General features: G+C 43.1%; 1 protein-coding gene across 1 annotated transcript in view; it reads right to left on the bottom strand.

Annotated features, from left to right (window-relative positions):
• Positions 1-5,017, bottom strand: part of MGMT (O-6-methylguanine-DNA methyltransferase) — a 124,704-nt gene extending 119,687 nt beyond the window's left edge. Inside the window, exon 1 of the mRNA XM_015867618.2 lies at positions 4,707-5,017. The gene's annotated coding sequence lies outside the window, so the exon portion shown is untranslated. The remainder of the gene's footprint in view (positions 1-4,706) is intronic.
• Positions 5,018-14,514: the final 9,497 nt, after the last annotated feature.

The following is a 14,514-nucleotide window of genomic DNA, read 5'->3' as shown; positions in this document are numbered from 1 at the left end:
AGACCTATCCTGTAAGCATCCCAAACCTTGAAATACGTTAACAGAACACACACAAAGAACAGTCTGATCATAAGTCAAAACTAAGACTGTTTAAGGGCCATGAAGAACTCCAGCCAGATGGTGCTGACGGTTCAGAACACAAGTCCTTGGGATTTCAGGACTTCTCCTGTTTACTCCTCACAGAACTCCAGCTTGTGAAATACATGTGATGGCAGCACTATGATGAGACCTCTAAGATTCATAAGAAGTATTTTTCTTAGTTCATCAACTTTTAAATAATCAAGGAAGATTCTCCTTGAAAGAAAAGTCCTAAGGATCCAGAGAACTTAATACTCTTTGGTTTTGGTACTAAAATTTTAAAAGAGCTAATATATCAAGTCAGTGTATGAATAAAATTCCATATGAAAACATTTAAAGTACATTAGATTTTTGGTCAAGATGAAAGACTGAAAAAAACTCAAGTAATCTGTTCTAATTGGGTTCCCATGGTAACTGTACAATTGGGTTTTTCAGTATAACATCCCAAAGGCCCAATGCACACTTGTAAAATATACTTCAAACAGCCTGAATTGTTTTTACATTACAGCACTCCCAGGAAGATCAATTACTATACATCCCCACCCTAACTATTAGTGGCAGGAAGTGTTAGCACTATTGGCCATATTAACATAAGTCATGTAAAAACACCACGTATCACCATCATTATATAAAACTAATTACACACTTCAGATTCATCAAACACGTTCCGAGTAATAAACCTATACTAGTCTTGTCACGAGATCATGTTTACTGAATGTTAGAAATCAACCCCAACTATATGCCAAACCATTTTGCTTCTTATATTGATTTCAAGGATAAACAGAATCAATCATTAATAATTACATTATAAGATGACCCACAGGGTTAATCAAATTCTTAGAAACTCTGACTATGGAATCAAATATAGATGCACAAAGACACAACCGAGCAGCATTCAAAACCAGGCTGTGTGAATTACCAGTAATAAAAAAGGAGGTGCATCCACTTGCACACGACTAATGAAAATGGTGAAAACAACAGCACTATTATTCTTTATTAAAAAAAGCACAAACATCTATTAAGGAAAGTTACTCTCTGATTGACCACCCTGCCATGTTGGGTCTCAAATTCAGTCTCTGGAATGCAATGCTGGATGTGGGCACAGCTCACCCTCTAATGGCCTGACCTCAAAGCTGGAAAGCAATGATGCCCCACACCCTCCATAAGCAGGATCCAAAGCCTATCGGTTCAGCTATACTTCCAGGAAAAGATCAATAAAGGAAGAATGAAAATCTAAGATTTGAATGAGGCTAATCTCATCTCTCAGTCAACCAACGAGGAATCACAGCATTGGAACATCAGCAAATAACTGGAGCTATTTTCATGGAAGGGATTTCCCTTTCTCTCCCCGCCCTTTTCAGGACATTGTATTTAACCACGCTGCACCTCACTGGAACAAGACAAAGGGGAAAAAAAACCAAGTTGTTTATGAATTGTTTTTCCAGGGCAGCAGTAACAGTCTAAAAACGTACCACCACCAAAGCTGCCACGCGGTTGTGTATTTCATGGGTATTTTTAGATGCTGTACATCCTACCCTGTGATTTTATAAAGCTCAATTGAAAAGTTTTAATCATTTAACGGGGCCTTAAGTTTACTTTAAGTGTTTATTAAAAAGTTTAACTAATTAACAGACCTTCCGCACGCTCAAATATACAAACAACCCCAAATAATTTCACTGTTTGCTTTGTACTGACTCATTTAAAGCAGTCAGATAACTAAAATATTATTGGAATGCTAATTATGCAGCTACATAAGACAGCATTAATACTCACTCTCTACTAATAAGGAGCAGACCAAAAGCCTGTCTCTTCAGCATCCTACCTTCACCTACAGCACACAGCAAGCACTGCCATCCTTTGGATGCCACTCGCTCCTATTCTTTAAGAGGCAGAATTATCCTGTCTCCCTTTGACTCAATACTACAGGTCCTCTATCATTGTGCTTAGAAAGCAGAGAGAAATATATATATATAGACAGATAGATATAGATATACGTATATATATCACAAACTTCATACCAATAAAACCCCAAATTTGTGATATTAACTTTAGCTGGGATCTATCCAGATGAAAATACTTTCATGTCCTTCAGAATCTCCATAGCGTTGGGCAGGACTTCAGCTGCAGGTTCAGATATAAGGAGTGACTTGAAAATATACCCAAAATGGTTTCTACTACTGAATACACCACAGTGCAAAGCAGCATATGAGCCTGAAACATCAGGATTAGCAAAAAGCATCAAAATGGTGACATGATTCAAAAAACTAAATCAAAATAACTGAACTCCAAAGCCACACGAGCTTTATTTGTCTTCTAATACACTCAACTTTCTATAAACAACAGTCTGGAGCATACAAGTAGGTTATAGTATCAGCACTTTTATAACTGCATACTGTATTTGGGGAAAATATTCCAGTACAGGCGTGATTTGTTTTTATAGTTGCTGTTTCTCTACCTGTCTGTTGAAATTAATGCTGGCCAAGCATAAGAATGGGAGGAAAAATAAATAAGTAACAGGTTTCTCTCTTGCATTGGGAAGGGTTTGCTCATTATATGGTCATATAAATCAGTAAACCTGAAGCTCTCGCTAGGAATCCTTTGCTTTTTTAATTACAGCATTGATGAAAAGGTCTGCAAGAACAGCCAAGGCACAGGCCAAAACCCATCACTGCCTGAAAGACTTCAAGCCCCCTAAAATTAAAACTTCATCCTACGTCTTCCCATTAGTTACATTCTCTTCACCAGTCCAGATACCTTATGAACACTCAGTAAACTAGAGAATTGCACAATCCGTCAATAAAGTAAGCGTATTTTGAACTACTGTCCATATGACTCAATTTGTCAGTAAAAACTGCCACCAGCGCTGCGCTTGCAGAAAAAAATGTCCATAAATGCATTATTGCGACTGGCAGATCGATGTCCATAATAAAAACAAATAGATTTAACAAGTGCTGGCTTTTACGAGTCGTGCTATTGGTGGAATGAGCATTCGGCTTCACTCGGTAACTTCAGGGAATGGGTAATACAGGCCAGGTTAGGTACTTGCTGACTTCACCAGTGTTATAAACAGGAATCTGAGAATTACTCAGGTTGGAAAAGACCTCAAAGATCATCAAGTCCAACCACAGCCTAACCACAGTACCCTAACAACCCTCTGCTTAATCATATCTCTGAGCACCATATCCAAATGGCTCTTAAACACAGCCAGGAATGGTGACTTGACCCCCTTCCTGGGGAGCCCATTCCAGTGCAGGAAATTCTGCACTGGTTGCTCAGAACACGGCCATGTAGAACAGCAGCACACCAAGGCTGTTCTAGTTCCCCCAAACTCCCACCTCCATGCTGCTGTAGGAAGGAATACTACAAGAACAGCTGTCCATGACTCCAACATACCCTCCTTCGAATTTATTTTACACTACTGTTCATTCTAATAAAGTTTCCCATCACTGAAGTCAGTTTAAGCAGAATTTCCTCAGCAGAGCCTTTCCATCTTACCCACAGAACAAACTTAATACTTCTGCTCCACAAGCCCTTGAATTAGCCATTCAGGGAAACCCTGATAACCTTCCCAAAGGGCACGAGCTTCTCCTTCAGGCTACCATTCCTTTAGTGATGCCATTAACTGATTCTCCACATACGTTAAGCATTAAGCAGTGGTGACAAGTTAATTACAGAGTTATCAAGAGATAAAGTAGTCACGGTAACACAAGTTGCAATATAACTACAACAGTTTCCTATAGAGCTTCTGTTCAGTTGCTGGTGTAATTGGTGTAATTAACTTGTCATGGATCAGAATGCAGATAGGAATTGCTAAAGCCACCTTGCAAGCTCACATGGGTACATCTTATTTCCTCTGAAGCTCGAGGCTCTGGGTAGAGTTGTCCAGATGTGGTCTGCTTCTGTTTCAAAGCAAAGCAAACAAAACCTTTTACTTGGACATCTCCAACTCAACCACACAAACAACTGGGTGAATTCCTGAGAGCTGTGTCCTGTTACACAGCAGTAGTTTGCACTACAGGGGTACGTAGGGGGCTCTGCTCCATAGGAAATAATCACAGAATTATCGTGAATCACAGAATCACTGAATTATCGAGGTTGGAAAAGACCTAGAAGATCATCTAGTCCAACCATTAAATAAGCTTCAGAAAGCACTGCAGATATCAACTGCGTGTAAAGGAACATTAAGGATTACACAAACTGGTGGAGCTGTTTGAACCCTGCTCTAAAACCAACACCTGGCATAAGAACATGGGTTCAAACCAAGGCACTGCACTACGTTCACGCTCCAAACACTAACACCAAACCCCAAGTGAGGCTGTCCCACCATCACCAACCCTACAGCACATGGCACAACACACAGCTACAAAGGCCTCTGCTCTGCTCCCCACGCAGATGGCTGGGGAGGAACCACATGCAGGAGGGAGGGCGCAGCTCCTTCCTGAGCAGCACAGGGCCATGCAAGGCGGGACGAACCCCAACTTAGTGCACATAAAACTTACAGACACACTCAACTTCCAGCACTACCGACCTCTCCACCCCCCCCCCCCCCCCCCCCCCCCCCCCCCGCCCGCCCCGCCTCCTCCTCCCGCCGCCATCAGCCGCCATCAGCCGGGCCCAGCAGCTCGTACATCGAACCGCAGCACGGAGCACACACACCGAGCGGCTCTCGGGGCTCGGAGGGCGGCGGTGGAGGCAGAGCAGCCCCGGGAGCGGCCTCACCTGCCGCCGGGCAGCAGCACCTCCATGCACAGCGCAGCACGGACCGCGTGCTGCTGGAGGGGGGAAGGTCCGTGTGCTGTTTACATCCGCGTTCAGCTGCCCACAAACCCACGGGGCCCAAAGGAGCTTGTTAAGGTCCGGCTGGGAGCAGAGCACGAGATTTTGCTGTGCAGCCGAGTTTGCTATTGAAAGCGTTACATGCGGCTGTGTTATGCTTAGGGCTCAGTTTGCAGAGGGGGAAGCTCTGCAAACCCTGCTTCTAAAAGCAGAGCTTTGCTTGTGCTTGCTGCTCAAGTCTTCAGGAAGGAGCTCTCATTTTGCACCTAAAGATTCTTCTTGCTGTCTGAAACTCGCACCTGAGTTACATCAGCAAAGAACGTTTTATAGCGGTGCTGCGGGATGCAGAAGTGATCGCAGAATGGCAAAGTGGAGGAATCCACGTGGGAAATAACAGAGCGGCTTTAAAAAGTCATCGCGGAGCCCTGGTGATCTAACAGGAAGTGAGGGCTGCAAATAAAACAGCAGTGAGTTAGTGCTGCTGTGCTAAATCTGCCTCTAAAAGATGACAAAGTTGGCTCCAAAATGCAGAAGTTTCTCCATTGCAATTGAAGACAACTTTGGAGCAGTTGCACCTGGGGCAGACTTATAACAGGGTGCTTGTTTGCTTTGAGCAGCCTGTGTTACTGTCTTTGCCATCTACATAAGCGAGGTGTTGGCCAAAAGTCTGCACATCTCAGAGAGTAAATGCATACGGTGTATCCACCCCGTCCTGTTGAATGGGACTTATGGACACAGCTATTAAATGTTAGGAGGAAGTTTTTCACCCAGAGGGTGGTGACGCACTGTTCACAGGTTGCCCAAGGAGGCTGTGGATGCCCCATCCCTGCAGGCATTCAAGGCCAGGCTGGATGTGGCTCTGGGCAGCCTGGGCTGCTGGTTGGTGACCCTGCACACAGCAGGGGGTTGGAGCTGGATGAGCACTGTGGGCCTTTTCAGCCCAGGCCATTCTATGATTCTATGATTTAGAGCAGAATAGATCTGCGTGATCAGTGAAGGATGAATTTCAGTTATTTTAATTTGCTTAAGAAAAATAAATTCAAATCTATATAAGCAGTTTCTCCATGACTTTAAGAGGCAGAGAAACAACATTACAATTAAGGAGAAGTGCAGGAAAAGTTATTCCATCTTTGTGATAACTTACAAACAATTAGAGATTTCTGGTTCATATTTTGTGATTTTTTTAAGAGTTCTGAATTAATTTCTGTTACCTTTACAGTAACCTTTGCTAGTGAACAGATTACTCGGTCTTACTACATAAGCAATGCTGTATGCTGTCAGGAGAAAATGAAGCTTTCCAGCAGCTTTAATGAAGCCTGGATTAACAGTAAATGAAGAGGTATTGCCATGGTGTGCCCCATACAAGTGCAATGGCTTATGTGAAGACAGTCTCATCTCTCAATGAGCAGTCTCTTCACATCAGTGAACTGTGGGCTGGATGGGATACCCAAGGGATAGTTATTATTTTAGAATGCAAATATCAAACTTCTTAAACTTGGATCCTTTATTTTCTTTTTCCCTGATGTTTTCTAGTCCAGTATTGTGAAGAAAAGGAAGGAGTGTGGAGGTCTGTAAGCCAGCCGTTCTAAAAGCCAGTTTCAGTGATCCTCCTTTCCTTAACAATCATCATTTCTTTGCCTTCAGGATGCCAACATAGAGATGAGCTCTGCAGGTCAGTCTGTGCCGTTCCAGTTGAGGAGGAGCAGCCTGTTGACCAGCATCATGGCTGTTGTTATCACTGACGACAGCACTGCTTGAAGAGGAAACTTAATTAGCACACAGTTCCCTAATGGACCGCTTCCCAGTAGACTATGAATACCTGATGTCATTATATAATTAAATACTTACAGATTTATGCAATGTTAAAACATATAGGAGATTCTCGGGCACATCCACAAAGGAGATGTGAGTAGACCTGAAGTCCCTTTACCTCTGCTCTGTGTATCTGAACCATGATGAAAAGCTCATATATCTGCTTAATGCCTGAAATTGTGGCCCTACCATATACTCCAGTTCTGGGGTTGGGTCAGGTGGAGCAAATGAGATTGTGCTGGCACCTACCTGATGAGAAGCGAGTGACAGGAGAAAGGGTAAAGCAGGATATCTGCATGAGTTTCAATTAACAGCATGAGGTTCATTAATTCCTTCCAAGTATTAATGAATGTTTACAATTTTAAGTGCTTGGGAAATTTCGGTCTGGTATCTTATCTCTTAAAAATGAACTTGTTTTACTTTGAATATATTGTAGTGCCAGACTAAACCCAAACGGTGCTGGAGTGAATGAAATCACTCTGTGCTGTTGAGCATATCTGAAAAGTAGCCACTTCCTGAAACTTTATGTGGAAACCTCCAGAAAATACACATAAACCTTTTGTGACTCCCCTCCCAGACTGATCTCCTTATTGCCCGAAGCATGAGAATTGATTAATATGATTTTAGTTTGCATTATAACAGGTTTGAATGGGAAATGTGAATTGTCTGGACCCTCTTAAAACCAAGCATTTGGGGTTTTGGCAGTGAGTCCACAACTCGTCTCTTTGCAGTATAAATTAATGTAGAAATTCTAACTGTGCTGTGTTCTAAGTTAATCAAAGTGTCACGTTCTTCTCTTAGCAGATGATGTAACAAGGGGACTCCTGAGCACTCTGCACTCTGCCCCAAGAATTACGAGCATCTTACTCAAATCTCCTCTAATCCCACAGATGGCCTGATTTTAATCTTTATTATTTTGCCAGTCTAATTCTAAGCAGTGAACTTTTCAATTCCCTCCTAGTCCATCCTTCAATGGATCATAGAATCACAGAATGGCCTGGGCTGAAAAGGCCCACAGTGCTCATCCAGCTCCAACCCCCTGCTGTGTGCAGGGTCACCAACCAGCAGCCCAGGCTGCCCAGAGCCACATCCAGCCTGGCCTTGAATGCCTGCAGGGATGGGGCATCCACAGCCTCCTTGGGCAACCTGTGAACAGTGCGTCACCACCCTCTGGGTGAGAAACTTCCTCCTAACATCCAACCTAAACCTCCTCTGTCTCAGTTTAAAACCATTCCCCCTTGTCCTATCACTGTCCAGCCGCATAAACATTCGTGCCCCCTCCTGTCCCAACTCTTTATTCTTCATTCAAGGCACCATCTCTCGGATCTTTCCATGATTTGTTAATAAGTTTGCTGAGTATGAGGTACCGCTCATTTAAGATGTTGTGTTCAGGTATAGAACACAACACTAAACCCACTTCTGTCTGCAGTTAAGTTCGTAAAGCCCTCCTGGTAGCATCGTTTGAATTGTGTGCTAAGTAAACAAAGCTCAGCCTGCTTACAAAAACATTCAAGGTGACAGAATGTTCTGAAATGGGATGGAAAAATCTAAGAAAGATTTTATTAAAGGCCTCAAGATCAGAAAATGTTTGCATCTGCATTAAGTTCCTCTTTAAAGAGCAGCCTCTGGAAGCATCCACCTTCTGCAACACCTGCTGGGGAAGAGACTTGGGCGCTGGAGCTGCAGCTGCCCTCCTGTTAGAGGGAGGTACGGCCAAGTGGAGGCTCGGGGAAGGTGTCCCACTGAAAACCACTGCACTTTGGGCCTTGAATTTTCCCACAGAAGAAATAGATTGGAGCAAAAGCTTAGTATCTTTCTGCCTTTGTGCCTTACTGAGTCAGAATCTGGCCTGGATCACCGTGCTCTTGACCTCCCTGCTTGAACCTCCTCATCTGTGAATAAATGCAGTAACGTACCCTTGTATGATTTCAGTGAGTAAATAAGTGTTGCTTCTCACTTTTACAATCACCAGGAAAAAAAATTAAAGGCTGAACAAAACCAGAAACTCAGTGATTTTTGTTTGCTGTGATGTTTGCATTTTAGTTAAATTTGGATGACGTGGGATATGATTTCTGGGTTTTTCATGGAGAATGAGAAATGAGGGCTAAGGGTTATGATAGAAGAAGTGTGAGTTTGTGGGGCTCGTTCTTCAGTCTGGGTAGGAGCAAGCAGAGCGTTTGAAGGACTCTTCGTGGCCAAGTACAGAGACCTGAAAGAACCACTGCTGATAGTACATCATTCCCTGCAGCACCTGGGATAATTACAGGACCTTACTCTTGAATAGAAGAAGAGTATCTTCCTTGCAAAAAATAACCTGGGATGTCTGTGTCTGTGCAGTGTATCTCCACAGCTCTTCAATTTTCAGGGAGTTCAGATAAAAATCAGAGGCTTTCAAACCCCCATTGTCATTCAGTTATACTGTAGTGTAGCCACTGCTAATGCAACTTCTTGTCTCCCTCTTCCCCCAAAATGTGATCCAAGCCTGTTTCCAGCCTGGAAGCACAGAGCCAGCTCTAAAATAACACAACATGAAAAGTAAGCTAGAAATCCGGATATATTGAGTGGGAATACAACTAGTTCCTGCACTGGGAGAGGAAGGAAATTGGTTAGTTTGAAGTGGAGAATTACTGGTAAGTTAAGAAACTGCATTTTAGTAGGCAAACCATTTTCAGTAGTTATGAAGAAGCTTGGCACTGGGAGAAATATGATTTCCTGTAATCAAGGTGCTGGGAGTTGTTTGCCAGCCACTAATGCCTTTAGGGAAATCTTAGTAGCAAACCATGTAAATGAAAGGGATATTAGGAGAGATTGGCTCCATTTTCTTATGGGCAAAGCCATAAAAATGTACGGTGTTTCATATACCCTGTGATGGCTGGTTTAGTTATCTCCTGCTTGTCTTGTTCCAGAAGTTGCTGAAAAATGCTGTGCTGATGTTGGTGAAGCTGACCACTAGAGCTTTTATCTGTTGTGCTGCAGAGAACTTCTGTGGCAAAAAGACTTCTAAATGTTAAATAAGAGGAGTTTTTGGTCAATAAGGCCACTGATAAATCTCCTGTTAAATTAAGTGTGCCTGGAGTCTTATATTTAATGGAGCTTTCACAGCTGTTGCCAAATTCCAGTGAGGCTCAGGCATTTCCAATAATTATTACGGCAAAATTTACGGCATGTGTTTTTTCCTATTGATATATTAAACATATTTGCAATAGAACATGTCTTCCAAATGGTCGGGTTATGTATCCTGTTTAGAGATATGCCCATCTTTGCAGTCATCCTAAGTAGTCTGAAAAATACTCTTCATAATTCTTTGCCGTGAATGAAGGTTTCTCCTCACCTCCCTTCCTATGCCACGGGTAGGTGAGGTTGCCAGCAATTATCTGTGCCATTGCATTCACAGAACTCGCCGCATCAATTACTTTGTAGGGACAGAGTTGCTCCCACGTGAACCCGCACATTTACCGTGAGGCACTGGAAATTAAATCAGGTTAATTCCTTTTGGTCTTTCTAGCCAAGCTGTGTTGGCATGTGTAGGGATGTGTTGTAGAATCATGTGTTGTAGCCTTTGAAATGAATCCACTTGAAGTTGGTACTAACCTGCCTCTTGCATCAGTGGAAATGGATATTATGATTGTTGTGTTGAAGTGCGCGCTCAAATGCTTTGGGAGTTTGATACTATTTTTCAAACTGCCAAATAGATAATGTCAGAACATATCTGAAATGGGATACTAACATCAAGATATACTGCACCAATCAACGCACATCAGGCAAAGTACAGTGTAAAACCGGGGATGTAGGAGACTACTGCAGAATTTCCATTTTCATTCCCTATGTCAACAGCTTTGTAACTTACCTAGCAGATTGTTTTATGTTTTCCAGACATATTCTCAGTAGACTACAAACACTGCATTCAGCTCAGCCTTCAGAACCCAAAGAATTAGATATGCTGTAGTTTATGAAATGGATGTTTATGAAAGTATCCTTTGTTTGAATTGCTCAAAAACCCAACATGAATTCAAACTTTGACAGCGTAAGCAGAAAATAAGAGGGCCATAGTGATCTCCCAAATGTAGCCTTAACTATTGAGGTTCTCATATTGAAAATGCAATTTTCTGTCTAGATGTTTATGAATGTCTTCAAATTCCCTTTCATAATAGCCCCTTTCTGACAGGCCTTTTTCAACTCTGAAATACGAGAAGAAAGGTTGCTGCGGAATGTAGTATATACCATTATAGGAGGTACACCTCTGTCCCTCAAGCCAACAGTACTCTTTTGGAAGTCAGTGATGATATATGCATCTGTAGGAGGTTGCAGAGCCTGAGATCCATTGCAGAGTTGCAGGATTCTTTTACTGAATCTCAGTAAGTTCGAATGCTAAAACACACTGTGACACTTTAGGGAGGCTGTCTTTGTAAAATGCATGACTTCTGTGTGGTTTTATAATCTGCCTGCATAACTCCAGCCTTGTGTGTCTTCAGAGTGCTGGCGAAACCTCATCACGCAGCTGCCAAAGAACAGTCAAACAGTTAATATTGGATTGCTCTCTGCAGGTAGAGATGTGTCTCTTGGGTTGCAAAGAGTCTGTGCTAAAGGGATCCAGTTTCCCTGACCTACCTGTGTGTGGTAGCAGCTGGGAAACAGGAATGGGTGGCAGCAGCTCAGTTAGAAAGGTGGGTGCAGAGCACACACCAGGGCTGCTCTACTCTTGAGACACACAGACTCTTCAGGTCTGTGTGCTCTACTGACTTTCTGACTGTGTAAAACGTGTTTTGAAGCTGAAAAGAAGGCTGCCACTGATTTCACTGGGCTTGATGTTGTGTCAGTGGGTCACAGAAGATCAGTGTTATGAGAAATGAATGGCTGTTCTTAGATGTGTCAGCAACAACGATGCTCATCCTTGGGTTTCAGGGAGTCAATACATGAGCATAATGAATGCCACAGAAAATCCAGGAAGGCTGTAGACGAGCAAAAAAAATGTACATAGTGTGTGGGTTATTTTGTCATTTATGTATTGTGAACTTGTGTACGTGGTAGATTCTGTCTCTGTCAAGGTCTGCAGTGTGACAGAACCAACTTTTGTATGTTGGAGAGATATCAGGATGGTACTTACTTATTGCCTGGTGTCCTGGAGTGTTGAGCAAATTACTTTCTTTAAGGGAAGTGCTACTTTGAGGATGGATTCAAGTTGCTCAGGCACTTGGTAGGAAACAAATGTGGTCCAGCAACAGTATGCAGCTAAGGTCTCCACTTCCACACGTACATTGACAGAGGCAAATCTATTCCATATTCAGCTTCCTAAATCGTCTTCATAATACACACTAAAATACCAGCTGAGCTGCAACAGGAGAAAGAAAATGTTTGTGATGTTAAGCACCTTAAGATGAAATAATTCCAAGTTAACCTGCCGCAGCTTTCTGGCATAAGCAAGTCCCTGGATGGTGAAGGGAGAAATGCACACCCTGGAAAGGTCAGGTATGCACTGAAACCTCCTTGAGCTCCCAGTTGACAGAAATGAGATGTGGGCAAAGGCAGGAGCAGAGCTGCTGAGGAGTAAGGGGGGGGGGGGGGGGGGGTGCTACTCAAAAGAGAGATATAATATTGCTATTTCTGATAGCACTGTAAGGTACCAGGAGTCAGAGCTAGCGTGCGACTGCACTGTGTCCTGTGTTTGTTTAATAGTTCCTAAATTTTGCTCAGCTTCCATCAAAGCACTGTCATCTGCTGGCTGTTCTGAGCTTTAGCCAGCCTTTATAGAAGTGCCAGAGAAAAAAGCAGCATCGTTCAACACAGTATAATGTGTAAATAGTTTTATACTGACATGGAACACGGAGTAGGGAACATTTAGATTAGTGTATTGTTTCAGCACTGGACAAATACAAATGTTTCTCCCGAGTCTAAGGATATTTTTAATACTGCTTTTCAGATGTTCTTTTATTTTCCTTGAAACTGAGAATGCATTCTTCCCAGAATCTTTAAGCTTGCTCTTTTATTTTTTTTTAAGGGCATCCTGTCAGTTTTTAAATACAGCCTTTTCATGTTGCCACCGAGCCGCTTTGATCTGCAGATGAGAACCGATGAGATGCAGTTTCCTCATTGCTGGGCTGTGCCAAGAGTTCCAGGAGCCGCCAACCGTCCCAAGCAGGGTAAATCATCCTGGCAAGACTTCCAGAGCAATCTTTTCCCATTGCCTGCAAAGCAAAAGGCCCAGCACAAGCAGTAGCTTAAAACTGAACGTGGAGAAAAAAATGAACACTGTTCAATGAGCTTGTTTTATTTATGTAATGGTTGCTGTACAAAAGGATGATGATGGCATCGTGTCCACGGGGAGCATCTCCCTCTTTCCCTTCTGCCCTCCTGGGGAAGGAATTCATCTGAAAATGCAGCGCTTTGAGTGCCTTTCTGTGCCTAACACCCAGAAACATGAGTCCCATGAGGGGAAATGAGTTTTTTTGGTCAGTTCATGGCAAATTGCACAGTCATTGGTTGGAAGATGTAGCCCAGTGTTATTCTCTAAATACCTGATTCCTTCAGCTTTGGATGAGGGACCTTTTTTAGTTTAACTGCCACTTGAGTTCTACAGCATGTGTCAGGGAATGAGTAAATAACACACAGTCCTGCTGTGGGATCAGCACACTAATTTATGGCCAGATTTGAAGCCTTTTCCCAAGGCAAAATACAATTAAAGTCAGGCAGAACTTGGACTGTTTGAGGGCTTCCATTTTTGATCAGTGATTTTTACTTTTCTTAGTTTTTATTACCTTTGAACAGTAGTAACCATGTTTCTCCTGTTGGTGATTTTATATTGTCCTGGGTCTCAAATCCCTTGCACTAAAGACCTGACCTCTTAGAACCTGATCTTATATGATTTGCTATCTAAAGAACTTCATTCTTATTGGGATAACAAGTTTAAAAACATATATTTTTTAAGCACATCCGTGACATTTTTGTTAACCTGGTTTTAATGGTGATCTGACAGTAACAGCAAAGGATGAAATGCGAAGAACAGGCTGAGATCTAATCTGTCCTAACTCATTGATTCACTCCCCGACCTTGGGTGAGCCTTTTGACCTGCCTGTGCCTCAGTCAACTCAGCTGGAAAATTGGGTAAAGAGCTGAGACTGTTAGAAAACCGTCTTCAATTTGAGCAAAGATTTTGCCGGAGACCCAAAAAAAGTGAGCAGAGCCGTTTTGTACAGACATAATTGATTGCGGCCCGCACAAGAATAACATCCTGAGCTGTGGGATGCAATTGATGGCATCTCGTTCACCGTGTGGTGCTCGGGTGGTCTCTGCTAGGCCACTTTTCATGTGTCCAAGGCTCTGTTTTCCCTTCCACAGCCATGCCTGTCCTCGTTAGGAATGTGGCTCCAGCACTGTGCTGGTCCAACAGGGTATTGTGGAGTAATTACTATTCCTGCTCAGTTCACAGTTACTGAACTACATTATTATCCCCTAGATTTATCACAAGCAAAAGTGGCATCACATGCCGCTGTATCAATTAAACATAAAAATAAAATGAGGTCTCTACCCAGAATTCGCCCAATACTTTACAGCCTTCCCTTGCTCTCCCAAGCTGGGTTCCATGCCATCAGCCCATAAGCAGGGCTGCCTGTAACTATGGAAAGAGCCAGGGTGCAGCCCCGAAGCTGAGCCGTGGTGCCAGCCATGCTGTGCTCAGGGCAGGAGCAGCAGTGCAGGGGGTGTGCAGCTGCTGGAGTCATCCGTCCATCCCTGCCCCGGAGCTGGGGCTGCTGCTGCTGCAGCCCAAGTGCCGTAAGGAAAGGCTGAAGTCATGTGGATGGAAGCCAAGGGCATTTAAATGGCATGTGGATAACCACTCGAAATTGGCAGCAT

The sequence above is a fragment of the Coturnix japonica genome, chromosome 6 (assembly GCF_001577835.2).
Source record: "Coturnix japonica isolate 7356 chromosome 6, Coturnix japonica 2.1, whole genome shotgun sequence".
Taxonomy (NCBI): Eukaryota; Metazoa; Chordata; class Aves; order Galliformes; family Phasianidae; genus Coturnix; species Coturnix japonica.
The sequence above is the reverse complement of the archived record's forward strand: the minus strand, read 5'-3'. Positions and strand labels throughout refer to the sequence as shown.